General features: G+C 36.6%; 1 protein-coding gene across 1 annotated transcript in view; it reads left to right on the forward strand.

The window, feature by feature from the left end:
- Positions 1-2,495: 2,495 nt before the first annotated feature.
- Positions 2,496-18,602, forward strand: part of LOC138713339 (uncharacterized) — a 41,176-nt gene continuing 25,069 nt past the window's right edge. The window contains exon 1 of the transcript XR_011335847.1: positions 2,496-2,555. The gene's annotated coding sequence lies outside the window, so the exon portion shown is untranslated. The remainder of the gene's footprint in view (positions 2,556-18,602) is intronic.

The raw sequence follows: 18,602 nt of genomic DNA on the forward strand, positions 1-18,602 counted from the left end.
AACTTCATCATTTGCTAAAAATTAAAGAAAAACTGTATGTGTTAGACTCATTCCATCGTCATTTCTTCTTATGTATGTGAACCACGTTCGTTCTAAAAGTGCTACAATAAATGAACACTATAGACAACGTGATGGAACAATTTACAAGTTACTGTTAAAATGCTCAACATTTTCAAGTGGTGCTATACCCATTGTTTCAAAATGTACATACATATTTTTACATTTCTATAAGAGGTGTCATAAATTATTTCAGCATATTTGTAAATTCTTCAAAATTAATTCTTCTAATTAATACCATAAAGGGAACAACTGGATAATACGCACGGCAGACCAATATCGATAGTCGACTCTACTCGCTGGCCACTAGTCACCGGGCCGTACCGAGCCGTATCAAACAAAATATAATCGAAATGGTGGTAGTCAAATTCGCGACTATATTCTTAAATAATTCACTCCATTAGTCAAGTTCAAGGTTTTATGTAGTACAACGGCGGTTTTTTTAATGCATTCAATGAAAATGAAGATGTAATAAGATAATAAACTAGGTTATCACAAGGAAATTAACAGGAAAAAAAGATGTGTTTCACGGAATACAATTAAAATGACGGAAAGTAAATTTCCGGTTAATGTTCGCCAAAGCGTAAAGTACGTAATTATGACGGCGTTGCTGTTTTATTTCTGGCCTATAGAAAAATACCTAGCCTTTTACGAAAAAAAATTTAGGGACCATGAAATTATTCACCGCTTTCATTATAGGCCTATTATTTTTTAACAATATTACGGATCAAAAACTGTCATATTATATAATTTTAACTACTACATGGACGAACCAAATCAAGCTAACCTAACCTAACCTAACCAAAGCTAACCTAACCTAACCAAAGCTAACCTAACCTAACCAAAGCTAAGCTAACCTAACCAAAACTAATCTAACCTAACCAAAGCTAATTTAACCTAACCTAAGCTAACCTAACCAAAGCTAACCTAACCTAACCAAAGCTAAGCTAACCTAACCAAAACTAATCTAACCTAACCAAAGCTAATTTAACCTAACCTAAGCTAACCTAATCTAAGCTAAGCTAAGCTAACCTAACATAACATAACATAACATAACCTTCGTAAATGCAAGGCCTGTAACCGGAGCAAGAAGGGATCTCAATCATTTAATCTGCAAGTACACGCAAAAATAAATTCAAGTAAGGATCACGCTCCCACTGCATGAGAGGTCCGCGCATGCGCTACAGCAAAACTGTTTCTGTCCCGAGCCTCTCATCTAAGGCACTCGTCATAATTTACTCGCAATATTTACGCAAATACACATTGTCGCTAACAGTGGTGCTATCTCTCAATAATGTTCAGAACGAAGGAGGTAGACAGAGAGAGAAAAAATTTCTCCCGCCAACTACGCCACACACCAACGTCACGTTCTTATGTTGGTGACATTGTGTATTTACTTAAATTTGGTGCTAAACGTAACGGCACGGTTCAAAGTGACCGTGCTAATTCTCCAGTATAGCGCCATAAAGTAATGAAATAATATAGCCTAGGCCTATATGTGATTTTATACTACCGGTATTGATGTTGATCTTGGTAAATTAATCCAATTTCACAGTGTTGTCTTTTGTATTGTGGTTCATAATAATTATAACAGTATGTACGTGGAAATGTTTTTAAAATAATAAATTCTAGCTCATGATTTTAAGTGGTCGTTTCAATGGGAGGTTATATTGGAAAGATGATCACAAATGGATAATTTACTGCAAGATACAAGAACTGAATATACCCAGGTAAGTAAGTGTTCCGTTGAAAGTGAAAGTGAAAATTTCGTTTTACAAGAGCTGAGTAGGCGTACACGCACTAAAATACTACAGCGTTTACTATTACTATGCTCAATAGATTAATCAGTAGGCCTATAGAAATGTTTTCACCACTGCAAGAAAAAATCGCGCAATAATTATACTTCTCAGTTATTGTGACGTCCGTATTTTTTTTAAAAAGAGAGGGAAAAGTTAGGTCTTCTTGCAAATGCGTAATTATGAATTCAAGGAAATTAAAGATAATGCAGTACCTTAATTAGTTGCAATATCTTATTTAATAACAATATTAATAATATTAGGTGAAAAGGGTAGGCTATAGTGCGTATATGTAAGATGTCAAGTTAATTTATTTCCGGAAATGTTTGGTGTATGAACTGAAGTACAGAGCAGACAGCCCCTCAGTTTATATGTAATATGTTTTAATATCAAGAATGACAGCCTTTTATTGTAATATAATTGAGGAGTAGAAGTTTGCAAATTACGTCTATTGTCCATAAAATATTGTACGAAGCATTTAATAAGCAATGATGAGTCCTTTAAATGTCCCAAATGTCAATGTCTTTTAAGTGTTCTGCTATGAATATATAGGGCAGAACAGCGCTCCGAGCGGCGGAATTGGCATTACGAGGGAACCACTTCAGACTCGTTTTTCAAGCTCTATGCGCCAGCTTGTATAATCTCGTAAGCAACGGTCAGGCGGTGGTTTACAAAGGTGTTTCGTTTGGTGTTAAATAGATGGTATAAACTATAATGTATTTGTAGTTTCTGAGTGATTAAGTAGTGTTTTTATATACTTACTGTGCATTAACATAGACATCAAAATACCGATATCGTTGGATAGGACGTCTCTAAACTAAAGAACAACAACAAGTAGTGTTATACATATGTCAGTTCGTAGGCATTTATTTAATTTAATATAGGCCTACTATAATCGTAAGCAGCAAATTTGGTCGTGAAATGGGCCATTCCTGTTGTGTTCCTGGTTGTAAATCGAACTATGGCAAAGCACCATATATTACACTTTTTAAATTTCGTAAAGAGAAAACATTGAGGAAAAAGTGGCTGAAGAATATACATCGTGATAATTTTGAAGTGAATGATAAAACAGTAGGCCTATGTGTTAAATATTTCGAACATAAGTTTGTGGTTAGAGAAGATATTTTTCCTTTGCTAAATGGTGAACTTATTCCTCTGAAAATTCCAAACAAATCTGATTAATGATGGTTATCTCATAACAGACTTCGCAAAGAAAGAAAAGATTCTGAAGAGCGTGTACAGCAGATTTTATAGAAAGATGAGAATAATTTTATTGAATGGTATCAACAAAATATCATTGCAAATTTTGATTATTTCACAAGTGAAATTACGGGAAAGACATTAATCCATTCATAACTATCATAAAGGAAGATCATATTATTTTTCATTAAAATAAATTACCGGTAACTTATGATGGATATAGTGATGTACACCATCTGTTTCATTGAGTTTTAAAGTTTCGAGTAATTTAGATGTGAGTGTATTTGACAAAAGACTTAAAATGTGACAGCTGGAGCAAATTTGATAATTTGCCGAGTTGTCTTGTTAATTCTAATAATCATACTATGTCAGTCACTAAAAGAGTGCTTATATTGTGAAATTTATCGACTCATGCAAGTACTGATTAGCAACAATTACGAGTCTGAATTGTTTAAGTTAAAAAATCTGAGGGTTGCTATGATAACATTAAGAATTCAGTTCATTGAAAATTCTGTAGGCTAAGGCCAGAGCCTTCTTTAGTTACAAGCCGAAGCATGGGTAGGTTTGGCAACGCAGAGTGGAGGCGGGCGGAGGCTAAATAAAGGCATGACGTTTGACGTTTTAGTGCTTTGATTTCGTTGTCACATGTACATTTTCGACATTAATTGATACAAAACTAAGTGCATATGATCAAGATTCAACGTATTGATGTACGTAATTTATTACGGAATTCGAAATGGTATTTTATTTGAATTTCAGAATACCGACTAAGTACTTGCATACAGCCACTTATAACTTCAAAAAAATTAAAATCATACGCGTTTTCAATTGATGATACTAAGGAAAATAAATAAATACTTAAAGAAATGTCACTTCTACCAAAAATAAATAAAATAACGACGTACTTTCGCAATATCCTATTCAAATCAATCAACCATTATGTGGCTATTAAATTGACAATGTTTTGTCGCTTTATGTTGTTTCACCTCTGACGTGAAAGGTCTAGAATATCATATAGGCCTACATTATAATTCCATGTGATCTGTCGTGCTTTTCAATAAATATTTCCGATACCCAGGAAGCCAGTTTTAGTTTGAACCTCGCCAGTCATCATAACAATACTGTTATCCTAAATTATTTGTTATAAATTTTTAAAAATATAATTTTAAATAGGCCAAGGCCAAGTATAAAGATCTATGAAAAAATTAAGAAAAAATCGATTCCTGAGTGTCCCTTGGAAAGTACGAATTCATATTTTGAAGCAAATTATCAAGGTGCTATTTTATTATTGCTATGAATGAGTTATTCATTTTATGTTATTTTCTTCTATAAAGTTTGAAGTCAATGAGAAACATGTCAGATCCTTATTCTAGACTCTTTCCATGTAGAACGTTATTTTTCTCTTCAATGCGGCAATTTTGTCATTAGCATTGAATATAGCCTTCTGTTTCCCTTGTATGGATGTGCTGAATTCGTTATTTTTTTTAAAAATGTGTGTCAAGTAACATAATTTGCACAACCATTCCTAATCATTCAAATAATCTGCTAGCAAACACTTTAGGTCATTCAAAAGTGAAGACAATGCTTATCAAGCTGCAACCAGCACATCTCTGTGTCTAATAAATAACTAATAACAATGACTTGTGTATACTTCCCATATATTCATACAGGATTTTGAGTAGCCTACGCTGCAAATGTCGTGCCTTAACAAAGTTGATAATTTAGGCGACGTTGTGTAGTACTCGCTTTAATAACGTTGATATTTTTTTTTCGTTGCGAGGGCGTGTCGGTGTAGTGCACAATGACTACTTGTACAGTTTTTTCAAACTTTCTTGACCCTTGTAACAGTGCCAGCAACAGGACCTACCATGGTCTTTGCTTCATCTGTGCATACGTCAATGCAATTGTCTCATGTTATCGATGAAGGAGGATAGAACAGAGAAAAATTCTCTTCAGCACCATGACTCGAACCCAGGTTTTCAGCTCTACGTGCTGACACTTTATCCACTAAGCCACACCGAATTCCAGTTCCAATGCCAGATCGAATCCCCTCAGTTTAAGTTCTGTCTCTCAGTTTTACCTTTGGTGCCTACCCTCATGTACTGTATGACAGTGGCACAATATCCAATGCACTATGTACAGAGGTACACTCATTACGAGTGACTAAGTGCCTGGGATCTGATGGGATGAGCGCCGTCTTCAATCACTGAGCGATTATTTACGCATATCATATTATTATGATGTACTTTGGTACATCATAATAATACCATGGTGTCGAGTTTTCAATGAAGACATCTATCATGGAAGAAAAATTCAGTATCGCTTGTAGAGGATGGCAATGGCTTGCAGAACAAAATATCTTCATGAAAAGAACCTGAAAATTCGTACCGCACAAATGTCATTAGCACAGCTAATCTGGCAATGTCCGTGGATTCGTCAAGTTGTAGCAAAAATTTCGTTTGACTGACACGGGAAATTATGGTATTTTTTAACATCATTTGATAGATCCTGGATCCAATTACGCACAGTGTTATTTGATAAGGGCACACTGGAGATCAAGTTTGTATTTTTTCGTCCACTATGCACTTCACTACCTTCACTAATAGTGGTTTTATAAGAGTTTCGGTGAGGATGTCAGGTTTACTAGTAAGACCCAGGTCATGACTAACCACGTACGACGCTTCCAGTGCTTTATATTTATTTGTCTTTACATGAGATAACATTTTTGTTTGAGCTGCATGGAGTTCGTCACATTTTCTTTTGAAATAGTCTGCAGTTTTATTTGTGAAGTCAGGATGAGTTTCGAAATGCTGTCTAAGCTTGGCAGGTAACATAGAAATATTGGGCAAAACTTTGTTACATTTTACACACTGTGGACGTCCATCAGCAAATTCAGTGAATCCCATATCCAAATATGAATCACAATATTTTCGTTTTTTACTTCCTTTGGTTACCTCTACACTAGGCATCGTAAACTCTGAAGCAGGATCATGTGCAGCATATTCTGAACTCAATCCCAAATAATTCGCACTATCTTCTTCGAAAGTAAGGTTACAGCTGATGTTATCCCCCTTTGACTGAGCACTGATTGATGGCTGATGACTCTAGCAAATCTATTATTCCTGCTTCTATCTAGCAAGAAGAAATCAAACTACTTTCTGAGAAAGTACTATTCGCTTGATGGAAGTAGTTTATGTTTTTCGCACTAGCGACTAGATGAAAGTAGAAATTTTTGTCATTTTCATAACTGCCACAGTCGGAGCCCCTGAGACTCACTTGCGGAGTCCCAAGGGCTCCACGGAGCACACTTTGGGAACCGCTGCTCTAGATCATACTTGCCTCTAGAACTAAGTATTAAGAAACTTTGGGAGAGATTCTGTCAATGTCGTATGAAAAACTGCTCCCTATCTAAATATGTCCATTTTTACAAGTTCTTCAATCTGGGTTTTGTAAATCCGCACTCTGACAATTCTTCTAAATGTGCAGGGCTTCTTGTTAAAATAAGAAATTTTTATGACCTAAATGCAATAAATGACCTGAGAACTGAATACAAATTGCTAGATAGAATAATAGATTTCTCAAGAGCAAAGAAAATAACACTAATACCGTGTACTTTGATTGTCAACAGAATCAACGTCTACCGAAATTATCAGGGAGCGATATATTTTACTCCCGCCAAGTCTGTCTTTACAATACTGTTATGCAAGTCAATGAAGGAGGTGATATCCACCATTACACATGGCTTGAAACAGAAGTGGCACGAGATGCTAATGAAGTTGCTTCTGCAGTTCTGACTATATTAAGAAACTAAAAGAGAAACTGGAAAAATCTACTGTGAAATATAGATTGAGAATTTTTTCAGATTCATGCCTATCACAAAACAAAAATTCAGTAATGATGAGTATGCTCTTGAGATGTTGTGACTCTTCCAAGATATTCGCTAAAATAAAACATTAATTTCCTGTTAGAGGGCACAGCTTCCTGCCACCCAATGGTGTCATTGAGAAGAACAGAAGAAATCACAGTGCCATCGCAATACCATGAAATATTGAATCAACAGGAACGGTGCATTGTTCTGGGTAAAGATTGGTAAGTTAGGATAAAAAATAAAGTGCAAATAAAATTCTTAAACAGAAGCTGTCATTTAAGATGACAGAAGTGAAGCAAATCACATATCAGAACAATGGGAGATAGGGGGTCGACTGTAAAGTAAAGAACGTCTACTGTTGAAGTACTAAAAAGTGGCATCAGTAATTTCAAGGAAATGGACAGATCTCTTCCAGTCAAGCCTAAAAATCACGTGAATACGAAGAATAGGGATGATGTGAAAAAATTAATAAAATATTTCGATATATCAACAGAAGAAGCAAAAACATTCTACTCACAAGTATTACAAGAATCCAACCAAGAAAACAATGAAGCAGAATACCCAGAAGAACCTTTGTATTAATCGGATGTCTTGTGTTCTCAATAAAACAGAAGAAAAATTATTTATTTAAAATAATATGTATATTTTTTCATAAAGTTGTATATTTCAATTGGAAGATGTTCAGTTTTGATAAAAACTCACCAAATTCAATGCTGTTTTCTGAGCTCTTGAACTAAGTAAAAAGGTAAAGGTATCCCCGTAACATGCCATGAAGGCACTTGGGGGGCATGGAGGTAGAGCCCCATGCTTTCCATGACCTCGGCACTAGAATGAGCTCTTGAACTAAGTAGTTGATATAAGGTGTACTTATCATTATTCAACTTGGAATAATTAAGTCATGCGTGTATTTTAATTTTTGTTTAAATGTTAAGGGAAGAATATAAACAATAAAATGTGTTTCCTGAAAATTTTAGATTTTGAAGATGTTGAGTTTTGGAAAAACGCTCCTCATTATTCTGATACATCACAAACCACAAGTAAGACTATAAAAATGTAGTTAATACAATATTTAATATTCACTTTGTCATCACTAACCGTAAAAATTTCCAAAGACTGCAACCATTTTTTTTTTATTTATTGTCTTGATTTTATTGCCAACACGCACATAGTTTATAATACCATCAATAATGAACGTTTGGTACATCCGCGAACATAATTCCATTGACACACACTTATATTGTAACATAAATTTACATTGAAAATCGACATTAGCACAAACACATGTACTGTATGGTTGGCCTCCGGCTGACAGTTAATTACAGTGTTGCCGATGTATGGCTCCGGCAAGACCTTCTTGGCTCTGCTAAGGCCCTTGTCTCAAAGCACGGCGGACTTGATGCTCGTTTCGCTTCTCCTTTACCGGCCTTGACAATTCAGTTTGATCCCGGTGTTAAAGCTGTAATCGAGAAAATATGAAATTCCCGCCAGATGGCACTGACTCCCAAGGGTCACTGAGGAATGTGTGTATGGTTTCTTGTACGATTATAATTAGTAATATTACGCTTCTTTCTACTGGTATGTGAGTTTATTGTGATATGATTCAAAATGACGTATTGTTGTGTACCATTGTGTACTTCAAATAGAAAAAAAAAGTGGAGGAGCAACATCATTCCACGAATTTCCGAGTGACAGGGCATGATGATTATATTTCTTGACCAGAATATTGTACGAAGTGGAAATATAAAAATTGGAGTTGTATCCTTCTAATAGTGGAAAAATTCAAATATTTTATTTTATTTTAGTAGGTTATTTTACAACGCTTTATCAACATCTTAGGCTATTCAGCATCTGAATGAGATGAAGGTGATAATGCCGGTGAAATGAGTCTGGGTCCAACACCGAAAGTTACCCAGCATTTGCTCATATTGGGTTGAGGGAAAATCTCGGAAAAAACCTCAACCAGGTAACTTGCCCCGACCGGGAATCGAACCCGGGCCACCTGGTTTCGTGGCTAGACGCGCTAACTGTTACTCCACAGGTGTGGACAAAAATTCAAATAACTTGGAGCAACAGTAACAAATATAAATGACACTCGGGAGAAAATTAAATGCAGACTAAATATGAGAAATGCCTCTTATATTCGGTTGAGAAGCTTTTATCATCTAGTCTGCTGTCAAAAAATCGGAAAGTTAGAATCTATAAAAACAGTTATATTACCGGTTGTTCTGTATGGTTGAGAAACTTGGACTCTCATTTTGAGAGAGGAACAGAGGTTAAGAGTGTTTGAGAATAAGGTTCTTAGGAAAATATTTGGGGCTGAGAGTGATGGAATTAGAGGAGAATGGAGGAAGTTACATGACACAGAACTGCACGCATTGTATTCATCACTTGACATAATTAGGAACATTAAATCCAGACGTTTGAGATGGACAGGGCATGTAGCATGTATGGGCGAATTCAGAAATGTAAATAGAGTGTTAGTTGGGAGGCCAGAGGGAATAAGACCTTTGGGGGGCCGAGACGTAGATGGAAGGATAATATTAAAATGGATTTGAGAGAGGTGGGATATGATGATGATAGAGAGTGGATTAATTTTGCACAGGATAGGGACCAATGGCGGGCTTATGTGAGGGCGGCAATGAACCTCCGGGTTCCTTAAAAGTGAGTAAGTAAGGGAAAGATGCGAAAATCCCTTAAAGTGATTTCACGCCAAGACTTTGTTCCTAAAGCAACTCCCCATCTTCAGTCGTTTGTAGTTTATATTTCAGGGAAGAAGATTATTCTAATAATGGGAAATTTAGACTATTAAAACCAAATGCTGTGCCAACAATATTCTCTCATTATCCTAGGTATAAAATGACAGATATCAGAAGACCATGATGAACAGTTACTAAAACTGATCTCCCTCCACCCAAGAAACGTAAATCTTTTAATAATATTGGTTTTTCACTATTTGAACAAGATGTTCCAAGTGGCTCAGCATCAGTTAATGACATTCCCTTCTTGCCAGTTGAAAATTACCATAAAGCAATGCAAACAGACTTTGTCAACTGTGTGGAGCTAAAAAGAAATAATTAACAGATTGCATGTGAAAATTAGACAATTTAATCAGGTGTTACAAGAGAAGCAAGATGAGATAACGAAAACAACCGAAAAAATCCAGAGATCTGTTACATAAAGAATTGGAAAATGTAAGGAAAGAGGCCGATGAAGGCAGTATTCATGCAAAATAGATTCTAGATCAGCTGCTTAATCATTGAAAGAGAATACCAAACAAGAATATATTAGAAAATTTGTGTTCAGAAATTGAGCCGTTACTGTGTAGATGCCCTCTCTTGCAATGTCAATTTGTGATGAAGACGGCCAAAAACGACTTGCTAATATCATTACTGTGAAATTTGTTAGGCCACTTCTAGATAACATTGCAGCAGCTTTAACTGAAAAGCTTGTTCCTTCGAAGAATGCGGCTTATAATCTACTGGGCTGCAAAATCTTGAAACTATGATTCTTGAACCTGCAATTTCAAGTGGAATGTATCAGTGCAGTGAGTGAAATTATAAAACTTAGTACAAGTTATAGTAAATAATTACCCAAGTGATTACTTTGAAACATCGCAGTTTAGCCTAGGGGTGCTAACCAGTGAGTGAACTACAAAATTATGCCTCTGTCATCATGTTACTTAAACTGAACAGGTTACTATGTGTTACCTTCCATGCTTTTAAACTCTCGCTTTTACCATAATTAACAGAATTAAACATAATAATAGTTATTGTTTTCTTATTGAAGAGTTCGCGGGAAAAACGATGAATGTCACAGTTTTCTTAAGGTTGATGTCATTATCTAATTCAATAGATCACTGCGAAATTTAATGTTGTTCTTATGAAAAATGGTAAAAAGGAGAATTATCACCACGAACACAGTAATCCTTTCCTTTATTTTCTATAGAAACAGCACATCTTGCAGTTATAGACTCAATTAGATCATTATCTAATCCTTAACAGAAATGTGACATTCATAGTTTTTCCCATTTATAAATGTTATTATTATTCTTTAATCATTTATTTTAATTCGTATTGAGTATTTCTTCTGTGGACACCAAACCTTGGGAGACAGCGCCTAGTGGTGGAATTGAGAAATTAACCAATTTCAGCATAAGATTACTATTGTCAAGGCCGTATACAAAAAAGCGAAGGTAACATCAAGTCGGTCATGCTCAAAGCTACATTTTCAGGTGAAGAGAAGTAGATTGTTGACTAAATAGCCAGATGTGATGTCAGAAGTTACGATCCAAAGCTACATAGTGCATAGCAATCAAGTCCGTCCGTAGTAGCTAGTAAACGAAAATGCTTGCTTGATCGTTGACTTGTTCACTAAACAAACATGGATACCTCATCAGCAATTGGGGTTCTGAAATCTGAAAATGCTTTGGAAGTGAAATAATGTAGAATAACACGTTAACTTTGAACATTGACATTGTTAGTACCTTCTGTACGTGGTTTTAAACATTACTGTAATATATTAAGCTCTTATCTTTTCCACATAACTCGTAATGAAACTGCATTAGGACACTGCTTTCTTAATTCAGTGCTGCACCATGATGTCATGGTTTTTAGAAAAATAGTCTATGAAGAAGGCCATGCTTCAAGCATACATTTCCAAAGCTCCCTAGTGTGTAGTTTACAAGTCACTTAGTTGCTAGTTACTAGTGTGTAGTATGGACTTCAGCTTTGAGACACGGCCTGAGTCTGCTTGAGTATAATTTAATATAGTAGATGGTGGATGCACTTGTGGTGTGCCTTTGTTAAAAGTTGTTAAAAAATGTGTAAAAGTGTTAGCTAAGTTAACATATTTAACTATACCAAAGTTTTTAATAACAAAAAAGTGTCCAAGGAACTGGCAAAAAACAAAAAACTGAAAGTCATAGTTAAAGAAGAAAAGTCACTGACGAACTTGGAACCAAAGTAAAAAAGTGCAAGAAATGTGAACTCAGCAACAAGTAAATAGGCCTATGTCAGGTAATCTGCATTTTCCGTCTTTTTTTTTTTTTGCGCATCACTTACTTTGTTTACATTCTATTTTTTTCTAGTAGCCTGTATGCGATGGATAGTAAACCAGAAAGTCGACAGCAATTGGGAAGGCGGTCGTCTGCTAATGTTTGATTCGAGAGAGACAAATAGAGAGAGCAAGGCAGCGTACAACATTGCCACATCGCACTTCACATGTGTGCAATACAAATAGCACAGGAGAGAATTTAAATTCTCAAAAGATAATAATGACCTTAGTGTTGTTTACTGTAAGCATGACACCAAACAAACCCCCTTTCCTTTACTAACAGTGTTCTTTGCACCGTTCCCAATCCCACACCAGATGCTTCTGCAGTCGTTTCTTGCGCATTGGCAACGTTGCAGCCATCACCATGATTGCCAGCAGCATTCTGCTCGTCAACATTTTAAAAATAATTATACACCTTAAACATTATTTCCCGCACCTGCTTGTGCAATACTTATCTTTTTACAGTCTCTCCTCCCATTTATTTATCTTACACACATATTATGCCAATTTTATTTATTCAGTGTATTGAAACACTCACAGTGAACAAATGGACTCGGGAAGCACTTATTACAGACTGATTCCGATTGGTTCTACTGTACCGCCTTGTGACGTCACATGCCAGAAGTGCTACGGAGCTTATAGCAGACGATCGCCTTCACAAATGCTGCCGACTCTAGTTGATTGACCTGTTTTTATGCATTCAGTTGTGATTTAACGTAATCAGTAATATTAGACTATTTCGTTGTAGGTGAAATGCGTAGCTGTGAAAAATAACTCTAGGCCAAAGGTTTCTTGTAGAATTTATGCCTAAATAATTTCAAAGCGTTTTCTCATAAGTTTTACCTGTTTGTACAGTACCGGTAACTTATATTATAGAATAGTTTCCATGGGAGTTTGATCTTGTATATTGTCAGCTGACCGTCTTCGATGGGTGCATGTTTCTTTCTATGTTATACACAGTCTAGTAGGCTACATACAGTCACGAAGCTCAATATGTAGGAAATATGGATCCATAGATAGTTGCTAACCACTAGGATCGCTACTATCATCTCATCACAGACAATGCGAAATAGTACCGGCACAGTCTATTGTTCCTAGTACCCTCAACAACCCAAGCTTCGTGAATGTATATACTAGTCTGTGGTTATAGTCTGTGTAATGGAATCTGGTCTTGCCCTAACCCTCTAGCCCGAAGAGTTTGTAATACTTACTGGAGACACATACCCGTGTGTGGCAGGCAAGGAAAATGTCACATCCGTCTCATCGCTTTCAAGCATTTTGCCTTGGCTCGCTCCAGGGGCGGCTCCTCAGGGCAGGCAGGGTAGGCTACCCAACACATTTGGAAAGCCTAAAAGTGGTTATTTATTAATAATAAAATCAAATTAATAAAAACATTATTTATTCAGTATTAAATTTATTAAGATAATTATATGCTCTTGTCTAGTTTCTTAGAAATATTTCAATTAACTACGAATGGGATTTTTTGAGGGTTAGTTGGACATTGCTTTCCACTGGCAGTTCGATTTATCTGACAGGAGTACACTGAACAGATCACGATGCGTCGGAGGGTAGGCAGTCGCAAAGTTAGCCGACCTTCTGCGTTACTCCACATCTGGCCCTGGAGTAAGCATTACAAGAGATCACTCTTCTAAATGCTTTCTTAGCACATGCGTTCAATGCTTAAGCCAGTGCGTTTGAATTCTGCCTGCCCTGACGAGAACCCATGAGTATTATCGAACACCTACGACTTACGAAATTTCTATTTGAAAGTTTCACAAGTTGGAACGTAACCTGTTACGAGTACAATACAGTTTTTAAACAGTGTTTTTTTAAAAGATGTAGTTTTTTCAAACAGTGTATTTTAGAAGATGTGATTTTTTGCAAGTACATACTGTGTATTAATGTTTTCTATATTTGGTGATTTATAGTTAATGTACAGTGATAACAATAATATTATATTAATGACTGATATAATAAGTGAACTCTTACGTTGTCCGTTTTCGCGTCGTAACGACATTGAAAAGAGAAGTATTTTGGACAATGGACGATCCACTCCTGTATTAAGCTCTATTGTTCATAAAGTCAGTGCTAAAGGTGCAAGAAAATTTAATCCTTTATGGTATGAAACATATAAATGGCTAACAGGAAGTGAAGTTAAAGCTAAACTGTACTGTTGGCCATGTTTGTTATTGTCATCTAAAGAAGTTACTTGGAATCGTGATGGTTATTTTGACATGAAAAATTTATCGAAAGCCATTCACAAACATGAAATTTCAAAAGATCATATCTGTAACTCGGTAATTCTAAAGAGACTTGAAAAGAATTTGAATCCAATTTCGGAAATGTTGTCTGAACAACTGAGGATTGCAAGACAACAATATAACAGTAAAGTAGAAAAAAACCGACAAATTATGAGACGGCTGATTGATGTAACAGTATTGTTATGTAAGCAAGAGTTAAGTTTTCGAGGACATGATGAAAGCAAGCTCTCATTGAATCGCGGGAATTACATAGAAATTGTAACTCGTATTTTCCATTATGACGAAGATTTACGTCAGCACTGGGAGGAACTAGGAAAAACATTCACAGGGCTATCGAAAACCATTCAAAATGACCTTATTGATTGTATATATGACAAAATAATGGCTAAAATAAAAAATGAAATTAAGGAGGCCCCTTTCTTTTCAGTGCAGTGCGATGACCAACAGATATAACGGAAGTCTCTCAATGTTCAATTATTGTGAAGTATGTAGATAAGTTCGGAACGACTCAAGATCGATTTCTAGGCTTCTACAATGTTAGCACTAGCAGAACTGCCATAGAATTATGCACTTTATTAGTTTAAGTTCTCAAGGATTTTGATATTAAAGACAAATTGATTGGCCAATGCTATGATGGAGCTAGTGTTATGGCTAGTGAAATTTCAGGACTTCAGACACTAGTGAAAGAATATGCTCCACAAGCACTGTTCACACATTGCTGTGCTCATAGACTAAATCTTGTATTGCAAAATGGAGCAAAATGTATAAGAGATGTGCGCATTTTCTTCTCTAATCTCCAAGCATTCCCTGGATATTTTCATAACTCACCTAAACGCACAGCTGTTCTGGATAAAATAGTAGGCAAAAGGATATCGACAGCTAGTGATGTGCTCTGGAATTCTAATGCTAGAATTCTGAAGACGGTTTCTAGCCAAAGAGAAAACATAATCACTGTTTGCAATGACAGAGAGGAAGATCCGCTTTCCAGTCCTGAATCCATAAATGGGGCTATAGGACTAAAAAACAATCTTCAAAACATGAAATTTGTTTTTTTTTTTATTGACTGTGTACGAGGATATATTTTCAATGACAGAAGTGCTCTTTGATATATTACAGAAGAAATCACTTGACATACAGTACTGTTTTTCAGCTATTCAGAGACAAATAAATAAATTAGCAGACATGAGAAATGACTGCAAGGTCGAAGAATATTTCAACTTTGTGAACAGTACAAGTGATCTGAAAATAACCGGAGATATTTCTACTTCAAGTCTAGCCCATTACAGACAGCTATACTTGAAATTTTAGATAACATTATAGTTCAGCTTCAGACTAGGTTCAGAGACATTCAGAAATTAGAATTCCTTCACTTGATAGATTCATCACGATTTAATGAATTCAAAAAATGTTTCCCTGCTAAAGAGTTAAATTCATTAAAATGTCATTATTCTCTTCACTTCGATTTTTCACGACTGAAAAATGTATTGGAATTCCTCTATTCGGATGATCAGTTCATGTCTTGTAGTGCAACGGACATTATCAAGATGTTTGTGGACAGTGATATACAGAGCGTATTGCCGGAAGCCTACAAACTGTTTTGCTTAGCTGCAACAATACCAGCAACAAGTTGTAGTGTTGAGAGAAGTTTCTCTTGCCTGAACTGAGTAAAGTCTTATTTAAGGAGTACTATGGGACAGAGTAGAGTGACAGCCTTAGCCACAGCATCAATTGAAAGAGAGCTTCTACATTCACTGGAAAAACAGGAGTCGTGGTATGGTGATGTCATTAAGTGGTATGCTTGTAAGAAGGATCGGCGCATAGACCTACTGTACAAATGAAGGTAAGATAATCAAACTCAGCGTTCCCCAAGCGCCTGCAGGTCCTACTGCAAGCGAAACATTTGTAGCATAGCATAATATACTGTAGAATGGAAAATAAGCACTGCTTTGTGGGTTGTAAGTGCCCGGAATGTAGGCGGTTGATGCTCACTGTATATATTATTATGTCATTATGTTCTGTAAATTTTGCCTACCCTGGATATTTGACTACGAGCTGCCACTGGCTTGCGCTCTCCTTTCTTTTTATCCTCGAAGTTTGAACCCAATGAGTCTTCTGTGCTCGTTGGTTGAATGTGTTATGGTTATTACATGGACTGAACATTTCATTTCTACTTTCTTTTATTACTGTTCATCATATTCACCAACAGATAAGGATATTGTGTGCTTCCTATGGAGCCATTAAAAACAGTTGTCTCAGGAGGATAGGATGAGACGAAAAGTAATAGTCCACGATAGTAGGCTTATAATAATCTATTGCATCTTGTGAGTCTTATTTTATAATGCCATAACTCGAATATCCAATTTTTACTAACACATTTGTTTTTAATAGTCGTCACTAAACTCATGACTAGAAGTCTCTTTCCTTTTGTAAAGAGGTACAAAATGGAAGATGGTTGGTATTGCATTAGCCAGCAAACATCTCTCGTTTACAAAATAGCCTACATGCATTTATTCTCGAAGTGTGCAGAACACAAAATACTATGTGTTGTGGGATACCATTTATTTGTCTTCATTTTCAGATTCCGTGGATATCCAGAGTATCGCAATCCTTTGCGCCGGAAATGCCAACGAATCACCCATTGTTATTCCCGTGGGTGCTATTTTCCATACCACTCCATTATAACTATAATAGATAAATGGTTAAACAGAGGAAAAGCAGCATATCTAGGGTTCCTGGATTTACACTCAGCTTTTGATGAAGTTCCTAGAGAAGAGATGTGGAAAGCTTTGAGGAAGAAAGAAATCCCTAAGAAGCTGATGACAGCTATACAATCAGTATTTCAAAAGATAGAAGGAGTAGTACGTAGGGATGAGAAAATGTTAGGTACATTTGACATGAAGAGAGGTATTAAGCAAGGGGACAGTTTAAGCCCACTACTGTTCATCATCTTTATGGATGAAATAATGAAGACATGTAAAGCCAGAATGGATAAATCTGTAGTTGGGATGTGGAAAATGAGACCAGTATATGTACAGGCTTTAGTATATGCAGATGATATTGTGACAGTCGGGAGTCGATCACATCCCACAGAGGTCGGGGGCGCATGAGAAAACTAGCGACGCAGCGAAGAAGGTTGCGGCCGCTCGGGTCTGGAGGGGACAGACGTAAGGGGGCGCGAGGAGGTGACATGCTGTTCCGCTGCAGAGAGTGGGGAGTAATGCGCCTGCGACTGAGGGAAGAAATCCAGAGAATTCGAGAGGTGCCATCTTCTGGACATCCGTAGAAATTTCGAGCATCGTACTCTCCAGAAACTACGGTTTAGTTATAAATACAACATGCAAGTGAACTTGAGCAGTTGTTATAGTCGTTGGACAGCAAGCCAGCCAGTGTTGTGTAGCAGTGAAGCCAACTTCGACACCGGAGTTCGACTTGAGTGTGTCCGCAGCTGTGTGAGCATCCGAAGTCCTGAGTTCGAGTGCAGTGGACCGCAGTTGGGGGACCTGAGTTCGAAGTTCAGTGGACTCTCTCTGAAGGTCCGGGGTTCGAAATACTGTGAACTTGAGTGACTGAGCTAGAAGAACTAGCCAAGGCAAACGAACTGTGAACTGACAGTTCTGTTTTGTAAATAGTGCTTTGTGAACATTAGTTAAGATTATCAGTACATTGTTGTTCGCAATAATCCAATTGAATTATCATTGTCGTCTGTGGAGTGCAGTAATGAATACTGTGTGGCTGTATGGAGCAGAAATCCCATTGTTGACGGGAGTGTTACATTCAATTATAGAAAGTGATTATTGTTGTTTTAAAATAAAAGTTACATTCTTGTTTGAAGTAAAAGTTACAATATTGTGCTCATAACAGATACAGAGAGCAAACTACAAAAGGCAGTGACGGAATGGACGGAAACATTGGCAGAAAGGGTTATGAGAGTTAATATGAAGAAAAGTCAAGTTATGATGGTTATAAGGACGGAGGAACAGGTGAACATAAAGTGATCATGTGCTTAGGGCAAAAATTAGAACAAGTTGAGTCCTACAACTACCTCGGAACCCGAATACGCCGAACAGAAAAATTCCAACTAGAAGTCCGTTACAGGGTCCAAAAGGCAACCTCGGCATACTGTGCAATTAATAACATATTTGGAAAGTCAAAGTTGGAAAAGAAAACAAAGACTAGAGTTCAGAAAGCAATTATAGAACCAATATTAATATATGTATGCGAGAGCTGGGTCCTAACAAAAAATGATCTAAGTAGGGTGAATGTTGTACAGGTGAAGGTACTAAGGAGAATAGCAGGTAAATCTAGGAGAGACTAGATACGAAATGAACACATCAGAGAGGAATTGCAACAAGAACCAGTAGGCTAGTC

The sequence above is a fragment of the Periplaneta americana genome, chromosome 14, assembly GCF_040183065.1.
Source record: "Periplaneta americana isolate PAMFEO1 chromosome 14, P.americana_PAMFEO1_priV1, whole genome shotgun sequence".
NCBI classification, from domain to species: domain Eukaryota; kingdom Metazoa; phylum Arthropoda; class Insecta; order Blattodea; family Blattidae; genus Periplaneta; species Periplaneta americana.